This window comes from Sus scrofa, chromosome X, assembly GCF_000003025.6.
Source record: "Sus scrofa isolate TJ Tabasco breed Duroc chromosome X, Sscrofa11.1, whole genome shotgun sequence".
Taxonomy (NCBI): Eukaryota; Metazoa; Chordata; class Mammalia; order Artiodactyla; family Suidae; genus Sus; species Sus scrofa.
The window spans coordinates 18,701,654-18,717,559 of record NC_010461.5 but is presented as its reverse complement, the minus strand read 5'-3'; the positions used below and the strand labels follow the sequence as shown (position 1 = coordinate 18,717,559).

At 38.7% G+C, this 15,906-nt stretch overlaps 1 long non-coding RNA gene across 1 annotated transcript in view; it reads left to right on the top strand.

The window, feature by feature from the left end:
• LOC110257826 overlaps window positions 1,577–15,906 on the top strand; it is a 98,506-nt gene continuing 84,176 nt past the window's right edge. The window contains exons 1-2 of the long non-coding RNA XR_002340834.1: window positions 1,577–3,460; window positions 4,602–4,686. This is a non-coding gene — a long non-coding RNA (uncharacterized LOC110257826). The remainder of the gene's footprint in view (window positions 3,461–4,601; window positions 4,687–15,906) is intronic.

Genomic DNA, 15,906 nt, shown 5'->3' with positions numbered 1-15,906 from the left:
TTTCTTGCAGACTTTTGAATTTTTATCCACTCTAATAATCTCAAACTTTTAATTGGGACAATTATAACTTTTATATTTAATATAATTATTGATTTAGTTAGGTTGAAGGCTTTTATCTTGCTTGTTTTATATTTGTCTCAACTATTGCTTACTCTCTTTTTTCTCATTTTCTCTTTCTTTTGGATTAATTGAATAATTTTATTCTATTTTATCACCCTTTTTAGATTATTATAACACTGTTTTCTTATTCTAGTGATTACTTTAGGGTTTATACCATAGATCTTTAACTCTGTTTACTTTCAACTGTATACCACTCATGTATAACTGCAGAACCTCACATAAAGAATTCAAACCTTACCATAGTATACTTATATTTCTCACCTTTGTATCTGTGTGTTTCCATAATACATTGTTACTATTTTTAAAATAGTACTCTTTTCATTGTAGGAAATATGTATAACATCAGATTTCCTGTCTTAACCATTTTTATGTGTACAATTCAGCGGCACTAAGTACATTCACATTGCTCTGCGATAGTCACCACTGTCTATGTCCAGAAATTTTATCACCCCAAACTGAAACTCAGTACCCATTAAACAATAACTTCCTATTTCCCCACTCCTCAGCTCCTGGTAACCACTCTTCTGTTTTCAGTCTCTATAAATTTGGCTACTCTAGATTCTTCATATAAATGGAATCATACAATATTTGTCCTTTTTGTGTCTGGATTTATTTCACTTACCATACTCTTTTCAAGGTTCATGTTGTAGCATGTAGCATGTAGCAGGCTTCCTTTTTAAGGCTGAATAATATTCCATTTTATGTGTATTTCATATATTGTTTACCCATTCATCTAATAATGGGCAATTGGGTTGTTTTCTACCTTTAAGATATTGTGAATAATGCTGCTATGAACATCAGTGTTTGAGCTCCTGCTTTCAATACCTTTGGGCTTATATCTAGAAGTAGAGTTGCTGGATTATATTACAATTCTATTAAAAACAGTTAATTATCTTTTGAAAAGATCTAAATAAAATTTTAAAATATTTAAATTTTAAAATCCTCTATATTTACCTATGTAGTTAACATTTCTGGAACTCTTCATCCCTTTGTGAGGATCCCTTTTGACAAATGTGTATTTACAAATGTTAACTATTTGTTTTCATAGTTGAACTGTAGAATAAAATTGTCAACTCCCAGAAAAAAAATCATTTAAGATTAAAGATTGAGTTGCAGGTTATCTAAAATATAACTTGGAGAGAACAATAAAAAAATACTCAGTCTTTACATCTGGTAATATGTCATAATTTGCCATTTATTCAAGTCCTCTTTTCAATGAACAAGTAAAATTTGGCAGTTTTATTTATTCAACTCCTCTACGTATTTCCTTTTTTTTTTTTTTTTTTTTTGGCTTGTTGTCTTTTAGAGCAGTACCTGTGGCATATGGAGGTTCCCGGACTAGGGGGTTGAATCAGACCTACAGATATCGGTGTACACCACAGCCACAGCAATGCAGGATCTGAGCCATGTCTGTGACCTACACCACAGCTCATGGGAATGCTGGATCCTTAACCCATTGAATGAGGCCAGGAATCGAACCCACAACTTCATAGTTACTAGTCATATTCATTTCCACTGTGCCACAATGGGAGCTCCTCTACATCTTTTCTTGGGTTTGTTCCTACTGCTCTTAAGGGCATTATATTTCTGTTCAATGGGCCTTCTTGAAATTATGTTTTGTTTCTCTTTTTTATAAAGTTACAGTGTGTACTATTGACTTCTGAGTATGTATCATATCATGTTACCTTGATTAAGCTTTCATTAACACTAGAGATTGTTATTTTTAGCTGAATGCCTTACATTTTTAGGAGTATAATCACTTCAAAATAAAAAATTGTATGTATTACTTACTTTTATTCTTATTTCTTTGACATGGCTTACTACAGTAATAATAAGTTCCAAAATGCTACTATATAAATGCAATGAACACAGATATTTGTTACTGTTGTTCTTGAGTTTACAGGGACTTTCTCTAAGATATCTTCTATTGACTATAATGATGACAGGTTTATGATAAGGACTATTAATTATATATATATATTAAGGGAAAAACCTTCCATTCCTTATTTAAAAATACCTTTAAATGTTAAATTTTAGCACATGCCTTCCTGCAGCTATTGTATTGTCAACATAATTATAGTAATGAATGCCCTTAAATTTTATCATTCCTGCATTCCTGAGATAAGCCCTGATTTACTGTAGTGGGTTATTCTTGTAGTAAATTGTTACAGTCCCTATTTAGTATCTTCTTTAAGGTGTCAGTTAAGATGCATTATTGATTTTAGGTCTTCTCGGCCAAGAAGCGGAGACCATCCTGCTACTCCACAACTAATCTTGAGTGGGAGGAAATACATAAGGAAAAAAAATGCATCGTGGCCTTATTAAACAGCAAAAGACAAGGGAGTTGGGGACAACATTTTTTCTTATACAGACCTAAGAGGTTGGAGTTCTTAAAATTTTAGTTATTGACATAACTACAGCTGGAAAATAAAAGGTTTAGCTTAAAAATAGGAAACAAGTAAAAAATCATTGAAAATAGGTTTCTTCCCTTCTTCTTGCTGTCCCTACAACAACAATCAAAAAGCATTAAATCCACTTTTAGGACCATAACAGACTCCCCTCTGCAATCCCAACATTGGCCTGTCCATGCAGTCTGGGTGGGGTGGGAAGCAATAGTAAGAAATCGTTTTGAACTTTAGAATATACATTTTAAAACTACTATCTCAAAACTAAGATTCATAAAAATGACTTTATTGAGAAATTTCCCTAAAAGTGAAAAACTAAACAATCTCATCTCTTAATTCACTACAGCCTTCTATGCTTTCCTGTTAATTGGTAGCAGTTTATTGGAAACAGGAATCGGGTGTTTTGGTTGTTTTGTTTTGTTTTTGTCTTCATATCCCCAGAGCTGAGGACACATTAAGCATTTTATAACTATTTGAAAAAATTAAGACAAAAATGCGGCTGTAAAAGGTGGCTACTGAAGATTAACAAAATGGAGCTTGAAACACAGTATGGCAGCAAATGAAGCAACTGGAGAACAATTTTTTTGTGTGTCCTGTAAAATGAAATAAAATGGGGAAAATATTAGATTTTCTTGTGTGTGGTGTAACATTATGTTAACCAAGTATATTAGATTTAGCCAGTGTTTGTGACCATTTTCTTATACTGATAATGCAGGAGTGTTTTGCTTTGTTTTAGAATCCAAATACAGTCCTTTTGGCAATTGAAGTTGCACGGATAATGTTTCTTTTGTTGACGTAAACCATGGGAACTTCAGTTGCATGATCTCATTAACTGATTACAGCTGTGACTTTGAAGTAATCTCTCAGAATGAGCACTTTTAGAAGAGTTGTTACTCACGGGCCAAGTCCAGGATTGTGGAAGAAGATTTGCAGAGGTATTTGTTAACCCTGCTCTTTTTCTTTTGGCTTTCTCCTACTCTATTCCATTGGTGCTTCATTAAGTTTCTTACCAAGCCAGAAACTACAGTGGGATTGATATTATTTTTATATGCAAAGAGCACTCAACTAACACTGCTTTTCCAAGTGGCCAGTGGGGGAGCAGCAGTAGATTATACTGTTCCACAGGGATCCCTGACACTGTGTGGCTTTCAGTCCTATAATATCCTCTTAAAAAGAAATTCCAGAATGATCTTGTGAAAACCATTATGTTTCACCCACATCTTTGAAAAAGTGATTTGTTTGCCCTTGGTAAGCAGCAACTTTTATTTTCAGAAAGTAAGCTTGAAGCACTTATCCTAGGATCCATGGTTTCTCACTCTGCTGCTTAAACACTAATCCATGGAACATATCCATTAAAATCACATAGAAAGCTATTTAAAACAATGCATTTCTGAGCTGGGATCCTGGAATAAACGAATGAATGAACATACATATGTGTGTGTGTTTGTATATCATTATATGTGTTTTTTAAGATAAAAATCTACCTGACATAAAATTCACCATTTTAACCATTTAAAACTGTACAACTCAGTAGGGCTTTTTGATAAGTACAATGTTGGCAACCATCACCACTATCCAATTCCAGCCTATTGACATCACCTCTAAAAGAAATTATGTCTCTTCATAATTGCCCCCTCCCCTCATCCCCTCATCACTGTTTCACTTTCTTCCTGAACAGATTTGCCTATTCTGGATTTTACCGTAAATGGAATCATACAATACCTGACCTTTTGTGCCTGGCTTCATCTACTGTTTTCAAGGCTTATCTATACTGTAGCCTGTATCAATATTTCATTCCTTCTGATGGATGAATAATATTCATTGTATGAACATGCCATATTTTCTTCATCCAGCCATTAGTTTTCATTTTTTTTCCATTTTTTCACTATAATGAGTTATAGTTATAATGTCATTATGAATATTTGTGTACAAGTTTTTGTTTGGACATGTTTTTGGTTCTCTTGGGCATATATCTAGGAATGACATTACTGAGTCATATGGTAACTCTTTGCTTAACTTTCTGAGGAATTGCCAAACCATTTTCAGCTGTGGCTGTACCATTTTATATTTTCCCAGGGCATCAGGAAAGATGGCTGAATGTTTTCTCCATTTTCTGATGGCCAAAAGGAATACAGGAACCACAGTACCTAGCACAGAACAGGTAAGAAAGCCAAAGGGTCACCAGGATACCACTGTACCTAAAGGAAAATGGCCCCACAGTACCTTTGTTTCCCCAGTAAGCAGGAAGACAGGTGGCCTGAGGACCACCAGAACCATAGCATTGGGTAGGTAGGTGTTCAGAGGGTCCCTCCATAGCACCATCAGGAAGAAATTATGTAAACAAAAGGAGCCACAATTTCCCAGCATATAGGCCATCTTGTGTCCCTAACCATCCCAGGAATCTTAGGGGCCAGGTGGGCTAATGACCAGATGGGATCTCAGGGCATCAGTGCTATGCAGGGAGGGTGACCTAAAGTGCTCTTGGTTCTGCAGCAATAAGGGAGGCCAGAACCATAGCATGTCCACAGGATGATGCAGGAAAGTTTCCCCCAAAGGCACCAGAAGGAGGATACAACTATGGGAAGAATGGACTACAGTATTTTTTATCGCACAGGCATGCTTGTGACCAAAAGTATCCCAGAAAACCCAGAGGGCAGGCAGACCAGTGATTAGATAGGCATTCATGAAAACTGTGAGCTGCAGGTAAGGCAGCTGAAAGTGTTCTCAGTTTACCAGTGACTGGGAAGGCTGATGTCTAGAAAGACAACTGGAAACAGCACAGGGGCAGACTGGTGGTTGAAAGGTTCTCCAGGGAGATCAAGGCGAGCGTAAGACTCTGGAGGAAAGGAGCCATAGTTCCGCAGCACATAAGCAGGCCTATGACCCAAGGAATCCCTGGAGTAACTAGCCTACCCCCCAAACACCCCCATCAAGCATCTGCACACAGAGGGCAGGTGACCAAAAAGTTTACCCACTTCTCCAAGGGAAAAGGCTGGTAAGTGTGCGAACAAAAGGAACCCTAGCACACTTGCAAGCACTTGTTCTCCAGAGGTACCAGTATGAGGACAGGACAGTGGCTGCTAAGGTTCAGGTTTTCCCAGCACGTGGGGAAGCTTGAGAGCATAGGGATCAAGTGGTAGGTAGGCAGATGACCAGATGTCCCCTCTCCCTCCAGTTCTATGGAGAATCAACGCACTTCTGGGAAGGAAGCCCAAAGCAATCTTGATTCCTCAGCAACAGGGAAAGCTGATGGCCTGAAGGACATTAGGAACCATAACATGCAGACAGACTGGTGCCTGGACAGTTGCCCCAGGGCACCATAGTGAGTAAAGGGTATAACCTTAGGGAGCCACAGTTCCCTAATAAACAGGCAGGCTTGTAGCCCAAAAGGTCTCAGAAATCCAAGGGTACTGGCAGGTTAGTAACCAGAGAGGTCCTCAGAGAATTAGTGTGGTATAGGGAAGCGGGCTGAAAGTTCACCCTTTGCCACAGCATGGAGAAGGAAAGTGAGCTTAAAAATCACTGGAACATTGGCACAGGGATAAGATGGCACCCAGATAGTTCTTCCAAAACACCCCTGAGAAGATACCATGGTAGTCTACAGCAGCCATAGTTCTACAGTTCACAAGCCAAACTGTGGCCAAAAGGGTCACCAAAACCTCAGCAGGAGAGTAGGCTAATGGCCATATAGGCCCTGCCAAGAGTCATCACACTGCTGGGAAAGAGACTGAAAGTGCTCTAGTTTCCCCAGCAAAACCAGAGGCTGATGGCCTGAGTACACCAGAACCCTAGTGCTAAGCCTAGCCAATGCCAGGAAAGTTGCAAAATATATCATCATCAAGGTGTCATGGTGGACAAAAAGACCACATTTCTCCCAGAACACCATCAGGCCGATGGCCTCAAGTATCCCCAAAACCCTATCATGTGGTTAGGTACTGGAGGGAAAGTGGGTGAAAAATGCTCCATTTCCCCAGCAAGGGGGAAGGTGAAGTCTTGGAGGACCACCAGAACTGGCGCCAGAAGGTATGTTCTGTGCACCACCTTGAGAAAACTATGATGAGCAAAAGGAGCCATTGATTCCTGCAAGAAGGCACATTTGTGGGCCGAAAAATCCCAGAAAAGTGGACAAGATAGTGGTGGACGGTAGTGGTGGACAAGGACCAGATAGGTCCCTGGTGTGACAGTGCTCTGCATGCGAAATGGCCTGAAGGGAAGGCCCATGAAAGCCAGAAGAACAATCAGGACCATAGCACACAAGTTCAGGCTGGTGCCTGGGTAGTTTTTCTAGGTGGACCAGGGAGATAATACAGTAAGCAAAAGGAGCCACATTCCCTAGTACATGTACAGGTTTGTGGCTTACAGGATCCCAGGGGAGGTCAGTCTGGTAACTGGTAGGTTCTCCAAGCACCAGTGCCAGTTCAGTAAAGGTAGCCAAATGTCCACTCAGTTATCCTGCAAGTCAGAAGGCTAGCAGCCCAAAGATATCTGGAATCCAGGTGCTACAGTTGGCTGGTTCCTAGAAGGTACCCAGAAGTACCCTCAAGACTACTGCAAGGTGCTGACAGTGGCTGAAGAGAGCCAGGATTTCCCAAGCTATCAGGCTGATGCCCGCAAAAAGCTACATTTCCCTGGTGAGCCTACAGAAAGAGTCCACATGAGACCCTATAGTTGGAGCTGAGGCAGGATGGCAGCCATAAGACATCCTGGACCTTGAAAGGACAGATGGCATGTGTGCAAAAGATTCCATGGGTCTACACTGCAAGGGTCATATAGTGGCCGAAAGGATTCTGGTTTCCCATCTGATGGCTTGCAGAGCCTATAACCAAGCTTGCAGACGGGCACGTGACCTAAAGGGCTCCCAGGGCCTGGCCACAGAAGAAAGACCAGATAGATTCTGTTTCTAAAGTACGTGCTATCCAACTAACTGTTATTTAGCTATCTGAATAAGGTGTTTCCTTCCCTCCAGGAGCCTGTATTATAAAATGATATGAAATATGATTTTTTTAAAAAAGCTATGTGATTGCTAACAAATGCTCTAGAGCAATGTTTATCATACTTTAAAGTGCAGACGAATCACCTGGAGAGCTTGTTTGAAATTCTCCTTTAGCAGTTCTGAGGCGGAGCCTGAGATTTAGCATAGCTAATTAGATGATAATCAGGTGATGCCAATGCTGATTTACTACTTTTGAATGGCAGAGACCTAGGGCCACTGAGCCACTAGCAGCATGTGGCTAGTTATTATAATTGCATTTAAATTTAAAAGTAGTTCCTCAGTCTTACTAGCTACATTTCAAGTTCTTAGTAGCTGTTTGTAGCTAGTGGCTACCACCCTGGACAGCAAAGATACAAACCATGTCCATCTTATGTAGATAGTTCTCTAAGAAATAAATGACCATATATTGTTGGACAATTCAAAGAAGTCTTTATCAATATTGTCTGGACCTGGAAATGTAAGTAGGATTGTGATGGAAGAAACATTTAATGTGGAAGTAAATACTAGAAGGCAGCTGTGTTTGTCAGAAATAAGAGGGAGCTCTGGATTGAAAGATGCCTAGCATTGGAACCTGCCTCTGACATTTATAAGCTTTGTAATTCTGGGGGAGTTACTCAGTCTTAGTTTGCTCATGAAAAAAAAATGTCTATGTCACAAAGGATGCATGAGGTATATGCGTGAAAATATTTGCAGTGTCAGTCCCAACAGGTCCCCACCCTATAGTCTGCCTTTTCCTTCTCGTAGCTGGGGTCACATGATCCCTACCTCTGATCTCATCCTTGCCCTTAATGCCAAAGTTCAGAGTTAGCATTAACTAAAATTCCCATTGTAGGGCTGTGAAATCCTGGAATTGATATGGAGGACCTGGAATCCCAAGGCTGAGAGGTCAGTTTCCATTGGCAACGCAGTAAGGAAACAATGCCTTTTAGCGTGTTACTGTAAAGGGTGAGATATTCTTTTAGAAGATTAGCAATAGCTTGCACCATAAACTAGATGTAATGTAGGAATTCCTGTCATGCCTGAGCGAAACGAATCTGACTAGCATCCATGAGGACCCAGGTTCGATCCCTGGCCTCACTTAGTGGGTTAAGGTTCTGCCGTTGTCATGAGCTGTGATGTAGTTCGCAATCACGGCTTGGATCCTGCATTGCTGTGGCCGTGGTGTAGGCCAGCGACTTCAGTTCCAATTCGACCCCTACCCTGGGAACCTCCATATGCCGTGGATGTCTAAAAAGACAAAAACAAAAACAAACTGGATGTAATATAACTCAGTAGAAGGCAGGATGTGAGACTAGAGAGGTTAATGGGACTAGATCAATGGAGAGCCTTGCCTTCCTTGTTAAGGGGTTCATATTTTATCCCATTGGTCATGGGAAATTAGTGAGAAGTTCTAATCAAGGACATATTCATTGTCAGCCATCTAATTGAAGTGGGAGGAGATATTTGAAGAGAACTTTCTGTGAGGAAGTGAAAGCAGTGGAGAAAGAGAACTCTCTAGTGAGCAGTGATTTCAGGTTTAGAGATTTTGAAAATAGAGCCCTTCGGAGTTATCACAAGAGTTGTATGGCTGCCTTAGAACTGAAGAGGAATAAAATGAATTTAAATATAAGCCGAGACACCCCATTATTTGAGAAGGTGGGTGAAATGGAAGTATGTCATTTCAAAAGTAGTCAAGTAAGGACTGTCTCTAAGAAAATTTCTTATGTTAAGCTGAAGGTGCCTGAATTTCAAGCACTATAACTTAAAGCACTGGATTTTTCTGAAATAACATGTAACCCATCATTTGTTCTTTGTTCCTGCTTCCTAACCATTATGATGAAAAGCCATCTTAGAATTAGTCTTAGAAAGCCACGTTCCTATACATTTGGGGAGGTGGGGATGTGAGGAGGTGATCAGTGAATGATACAGGAGCATATGGTATAAACAAGTTGACCACTAAATATTGTTATGTGGATTATCTGCCACTGGAGTTAATGACAGCAGATATTTTCTTTTTGATCATTTTATAAAACTGTGAATAGGCTGCATTGTTTGTAATTCCAAGCCAAATAAAAATGACTTGGGGACCAGTCACGATTAGAATTATCTACCTCACCTGTCTTCTACTGTGGAAGGGTGGCAGGGCATTTCTTTCTGGCCAGTTTAGCCTTTTTTATGATCCTTCCCTTCTCCCTTATTTCTGGGCAGAATTACATCATGTTGTAAAACACTATACCACTTAAAACTATAGGCAAAAATACAGCAGTCCTTGCTACTAGGTTTGGAGGATTTTTTTAAATAATATAAAACAAATGACTCATATTTTAGGGACTACTTCTTAACTTTACTATAAACAGCTACACTATTTTTCTATCTCAATTTCTTATATTTGGGGCCTATTCCAGTTTTATATCCAGGCCTATTATTATTTGGAATTGGGCAGAAAAAATGGAGATATTAGAATTTGGACACCAAGTTGTTGATTTGAAACTGTGTACTGGTTTATATGATTTTTTAAGTGGCCAAAGAAATTTTCAGCATTTTAGGTTCCAGCTTTTATACTTTCAAAGTTTATTTCCAGCCTCTTTCAAACCCTTTCTCTGAATTCCATGAATATGGTATTACTTCCTACATGGTGCTGGGGCTCCTAGTTCACTTGTGTTCAGCTGCAAAAAAAAAAAAAAAAAAAAAGTAAAAGGCTACGTTTCTTCCCTGTGTTTTCCACACACAAGCCAAGTCACTGCTTTCTGGAGATTAACATCTGTAAGCTAATTCTGAAGTTGTTAATGGCAAGAATCAGAGCAATTGGCATGCGTTTTAAAATACAGGGTTTAAGGTTTAAGATGATCTCGCCTACTCATTTGTGAGAGCCGTGTGACATAGCCATGTGTTCTTTCTAGAGGGTTCCAGCAAAGACTTTATTTCAATTGCTTTAACTGGATTTTGGAACATTTTTTGAGAGTGTAGATGAACTCCCAAACACAAAGCAAATCTCTGCTACTTGATTTGTTGTAAAACCATAACATGTTTTCCATTGATTTCCAGCCTAGCCACATTCTTCAGACTTCCCCTCATTCCTGAACTTGAAAAACTTGAATAGAAAAGAAGCTGTGATGCCTCTTTTCAACAAATTCTGATTCCAAGTACCCATGGGAGCAATGACAAGAAACACAGTTCATGTTTCAAAACTAATAGGATACTAGAAAAAGTATAAATATTCTCAAAGAATCGTGTACAAACTTTGCAACAATCTGTTTTCTTTTTTATTTTATTTTATTTTTTTGTCTTTTTGCCTTTTCTAGGGCCGCTCCCTCTGCATATGGAGGTTCCCAGGCTAGGGGTCGAATCGGAGCTGTAGCCACCAGCCTACGCCAGAGCCACAGCAACGCAGGATCCGAGCTGCGTGTGCAACCTACACCACAGCTCAGGGCAACCCTGGATCCTCAACCCACTAAAGCAAGGCCAGGGATCTAACCCACAACCTCATGGTTCCCAGTCGGATTCGTTAACCACCAAGCCACAATGGGAACTCCAACAATCTGTTAATAAGCAAATATTTTCCATAGCTTACACAATATCCTGAAACATTTCTACCTACCCTTAATAGTGTCTCTAGGCAAGCATGACAAATGACTGTGAAAAGCCAAGAGCTAAAATATTATCAAATCCCAAAAGTTTAAATTTCTTTTTTAAATGAAAACTTTACCTCTCTGTAATCTAAGTTCCTTAGGATTTGTTCTTATTTTTGTTTCAAGCCCTGGAGAATCTGTGCTCATTTTTTTTTGTTTGTTTATTTTAGCTCTTTTCCAAAGAAAAATAGCATGCTAACATAGGGTAAGTTAGCAATAGCCCAAAAACAAAACAGATTACTTATTTGATTTTCTCAGCCTTTATTCCCTCCTTAAGCTGGTTGGGCTCTTAACTAGGAGTGCTCCCAAGATGACATATTAAGATTTTACATGTCAAAGTTACGAGGAAGAGAACAGGCAAACATTTAAAGCTAAAAATGTGACACAGAAATAATATGGTAAGTTCCCACAGAGTTTTGTCATTGTTGAGCCGTAGGTTTGACAATCATTAATGTGCTATTAATAAGTCTTACTGTTAGGGGGACTTACTTCACCAGCCTCAGGAAGTTTGTTCTTTAGACAGCCATTGCTTTAAGCGGCCTGTCAAATTGATTCAGACATGCAAGGTAAGAAAGAGATGTAATTAAATCTTTTCAAATAGACTGGCTAAGCACACATCTGCTGCCACTGATAGATACAATTTGGGAGTTTCTGTGATTTCTTTACCCTCTCCCTTAATAGATTTTTAAAATGATCTTGAATACTTTAAAAGCCTATCAGCCCATAGTAGAATTGGTGTTACTTGGAAATGTTAAGCCATTTCTCAGATGAATAAAGAAAATTCACCTCACATAACTAGCTGGTAATTTTTTCTAACACTAACAGTGTGTGGTATATATGACATGTACACATTGGTATGTATTATTGCCTTACATTTTGGGTTGATAGACAGTAGAAATGGCAAAGATTAGATCACGTGTCAAAGTAACTTTAAGTTGTCTTCCTCTGACTTTTTGCCCAGGCATTGAAAAGTAAGTGGAAATGGAAACTTCATTTCCGATTTGGGGATGAGAACACTGTTTCAGGCAGGGAACTTGCACAGCACAACATTGACTCAGTGCTCTGTCTCTAGCTCTGTCTGGATTCTACAGAGCTCACATGTGTGCAAATGCCATCTCTTCCCACTTGTGCCCTTGTTTCTCTTCCTCTCATCACACTCTTAGTTTCCTTTAGCTCTGTCATAGATCCTTGACCTTCCTACCTCAGGGAAGACAGAATAAATTCCAGGACTGTGTGTCTTACTATAAATGTGTGGGTAAGGCTGGACTGAGCACAAGTAAAGGTCACCTTGTGGTTGCCCTGCTTGATCTATGCCCTTTTGTGAACAGTAATGGTAAATATATCAGCTCTTAGCCTTGAGGTAGCTCTAAATACCAGATTCATAGAGAAATCCAATGGGAAAAAGTACTCTCTCCATAAAGGGTTTTTCAGGCCTTTTGCTACTAAAATCAGCTATTTTGCCTTGAGAAAAACGGCCTTTTCATTTATGTGTGAAATTTGGTCTACCATGAATGGAAAAATGTCTTTAAAATGCCAGCAATGCCCCCATCTGAAGGATTCTCCACTTGCTCAATACTTCTGACTGTCCCTGTTGAGTTGCTTAGCCTTTGCACTCCTAAAACATTCTGAGATTGCTGCTGAAATGTAACATTTTTTGTTGAGATCTATCAGTGGTACAGTAAAACCTTACTCCAGTATGCAGTACTGGGGAAACACTTGCTTCTGAAACTAGGATATATTGAGTAGTTACAGTGGTGTGCACTTTGGGGATACCAAAAAAAAGAAAAAGCATGTATCAAATTGCACAAAATGTCTTCCAATCTGATGGGAAGGCAAAGTATATACAAATGGAAAAACAGCAAAGATTTATGGAGCAACAAAGAGTAACGTGTAATAACCATTGTATCAGTGAGCTAGTGCTACTACTCACCACACAATCTCAGGGGCTTACAGTAAGAATTGATTTCTCTGTTATTCAGCTAGAATTTGGCTCATGTAGGCTGAGCTCAGCTGGGATTGGCTCCAGGCCTTGAGTTTGATACAGACCTCGTCCACTTGTGTGTCAGTCTTGTACCAAAGGGCACCCTGTGCATATTCTGAAGGTGATCGAGGCAAAAATCTCTCAGAGAAAAGAGCAAAGCCAGCAATGTCTCTTAAGCCATAATCTTGAAGTAGCACAGTCAGATGTGCCAACATACCATTAGCTAAAGCAAATCATATGGCCCAGTCCACCATCAATGGGGCATGGGAATGTACTCCTCCTATAAAGTAGGGAAAAGAGGGCGTGAATAATTACTGAAGAAATAACTCTAATCTCTCACAACTCTATGGATTTTTCAGTGCAGAAGTAACAAAGACTATGTGGTATGTGGGTTACAGCAGGAGTTCTGAGAAATCTAGGAATTGCAGATGCCTTCGTGGCAGTTACGGTAATAATCTAAGACTCAGGGCCTATCTATAAACTGTCTATAAAATTTTTCATGGCTCATTCAGCAAGAAGATAAGTTACAGTTTTCTCATCTTAAATGAAACAGGGGGAAATACAGTAAGCTCTCTAAACCAGAACATATTAGAAAAATAAAACTTATTCTTCCATTATAAAAGTAGTATCTATGTAGTTTTTCAGTGGTATTTTTATGTATATGTTTGCTGACATTTTAAGCTGTTCATGAACACCTCCTTTAGAAGACCTTGCTAATTGTTTCAACCAGCCTCTAAGCTGCACTCCTCCCAGATTAAAATTTGTTTGCTGCTCACAACCACTCTGGCCCTCTAACTTGGTCCTCCCTGAAATTTATTTTCACTTGATACAGTCTTAATTACATACCCAGGGATGGTTACATAGGGGGAATGTCTCTCTGTGATGTCATATATTTAGCTTGTCTCACTTACAGTTTTCAGGGACATGTGCTTTATAAGTCTCCAGCATATAGTTCATAGTGAGTATGTATGTAAGAAGAATGTAGACCAAAGTTCTCACTCTTCCCCTTAAATAGCTGTAATAGGGTTAATTCATCTGAATGACAATTAAAATTCATTAACAAAAAGAAAACATTTGAATATAGAGTTGGGACACTATGTGAAATTTTGCTGTAAGGAATTACATCTCTTTCTCAAACTAGCTGTATGACCTTCAGAAAGACACATTCTCTGGGTTATAGTTTTTTCCCTGTTTTTTGGAAAAAAAAAAAGGATAGGACTAGATCAACTTTAGAACTTTAGTGTTGCTTCTTTCAAGCTGAAGCAGTAACATGTTTTAAATTCTATGATCAGGTTAAGATAAAATACATATCAAGAGCAAGATAAATATAGGGAGCATAGGATCCAAGTTGACATAGGGAGGAAAAAAAGGAACATAATTAGGCTTCTACCATTGAGAACAGAAGTATAAGTCTCAGAATAAGGGAGTTCAAGAAGCAGAGTCAGACATACAGGGCCAAAGTTTCAAGATGAGACACTTGGCCCACCCTGGCAGCCTGCCTGGACATCACTGGTCTGATTCTGGAGCACTGGCTTACTCCTAGAAGAGCATTTACCTTCAGTACCGCAGGCAAAAAGATGTTGAATAACAGAGCTTTGTAAGATGATAAAAGTTATGTGCCTCACAAATTGGTAGTTCATCAATGATGCTCTAAGTCCCTGTCTGTACATATCATAGACAGTGTTCTTTTTTATCTGTTAGAAAAGCTTTTCTTTCTCATTGTAAAATTGGGCAATATTCTATCTTTGAGTCTCCCCAGAGTTATGATTTCTTAAAGAAAGATGACATTAGTTCCATGGAATCCTTGAAGTACACTGCAAAGTATTTCCCATTGGTAACTCCTTACTTTGATTTTCTTTTTTTTAATTTTTTATTATAGTTGATTTACAATGTTCTGCCAATTTCTGCTTTGATTTTCAATGTAAACCACCCACATTCAGATTCCCCTAACAGTTATAATGCTTCCATCTTTTAAAAGAAAGTCATGAGTATATTCTGAAATTGAGTATGCTACTGTTTTCCTGAAGGAAAATCCAGGTTATATGATATGTGGAATGGCACATATTTTGCAAACTGTATGATATTAGTAAGTCACTATTAATTTTGATATTATAGAGATATGAGGATAATGTTCAGGGACTTTTATCTGGTGCTCAAAATTCTAGGACATTTTATGCATTGATAGGAGAAAAGCAGTGATCAAAGACTTAAGAAACATAGATAATAGATTTTTCTGAATGGGATAATTCTTTTTTTCTATTTGAAACATGTCTTTAAGACATCCTGAATGTAAAGGTCAGCAATGATTAATTTAGAAAATGTGAATGTTAATTAAAAGCACGGTTTCAAAAGAAACCTTTTAAACATTTGGCTCATGCTGATTAATTAGAAGGGCAAAAATTACTCCTTTGTGTAAATAAATAGTTTCTTCCTCTCAGTAATGTGAATACATACCTGTTTGGGTTGTATGACGAGAGGAAGTCATTAGGCAAGTGAAATAAAGTCACATTGACTTAGACATTTTAAATTATTTCCAGTAGTAGGCTTTATGGAGCTCTACCAGTGTACTGGTTCTCATCCAGTGGAGACAAAAGCCAAAGTTACCGGGCTATAAAAAGGTGGAAGTCTACACCATGGTTTTATATTTGTAGGTCAATGCAAACCTAGTGGCACAAATATTCTAGGATTTCTCCTGCTGTAAATTTTGATCTGACTACTCAGTGATGTACTTTGTAGAATACCACAGTTGGTCATGTCTTGAACGTATCTCTTACCCAAATGAAGCTATTTATTTATATT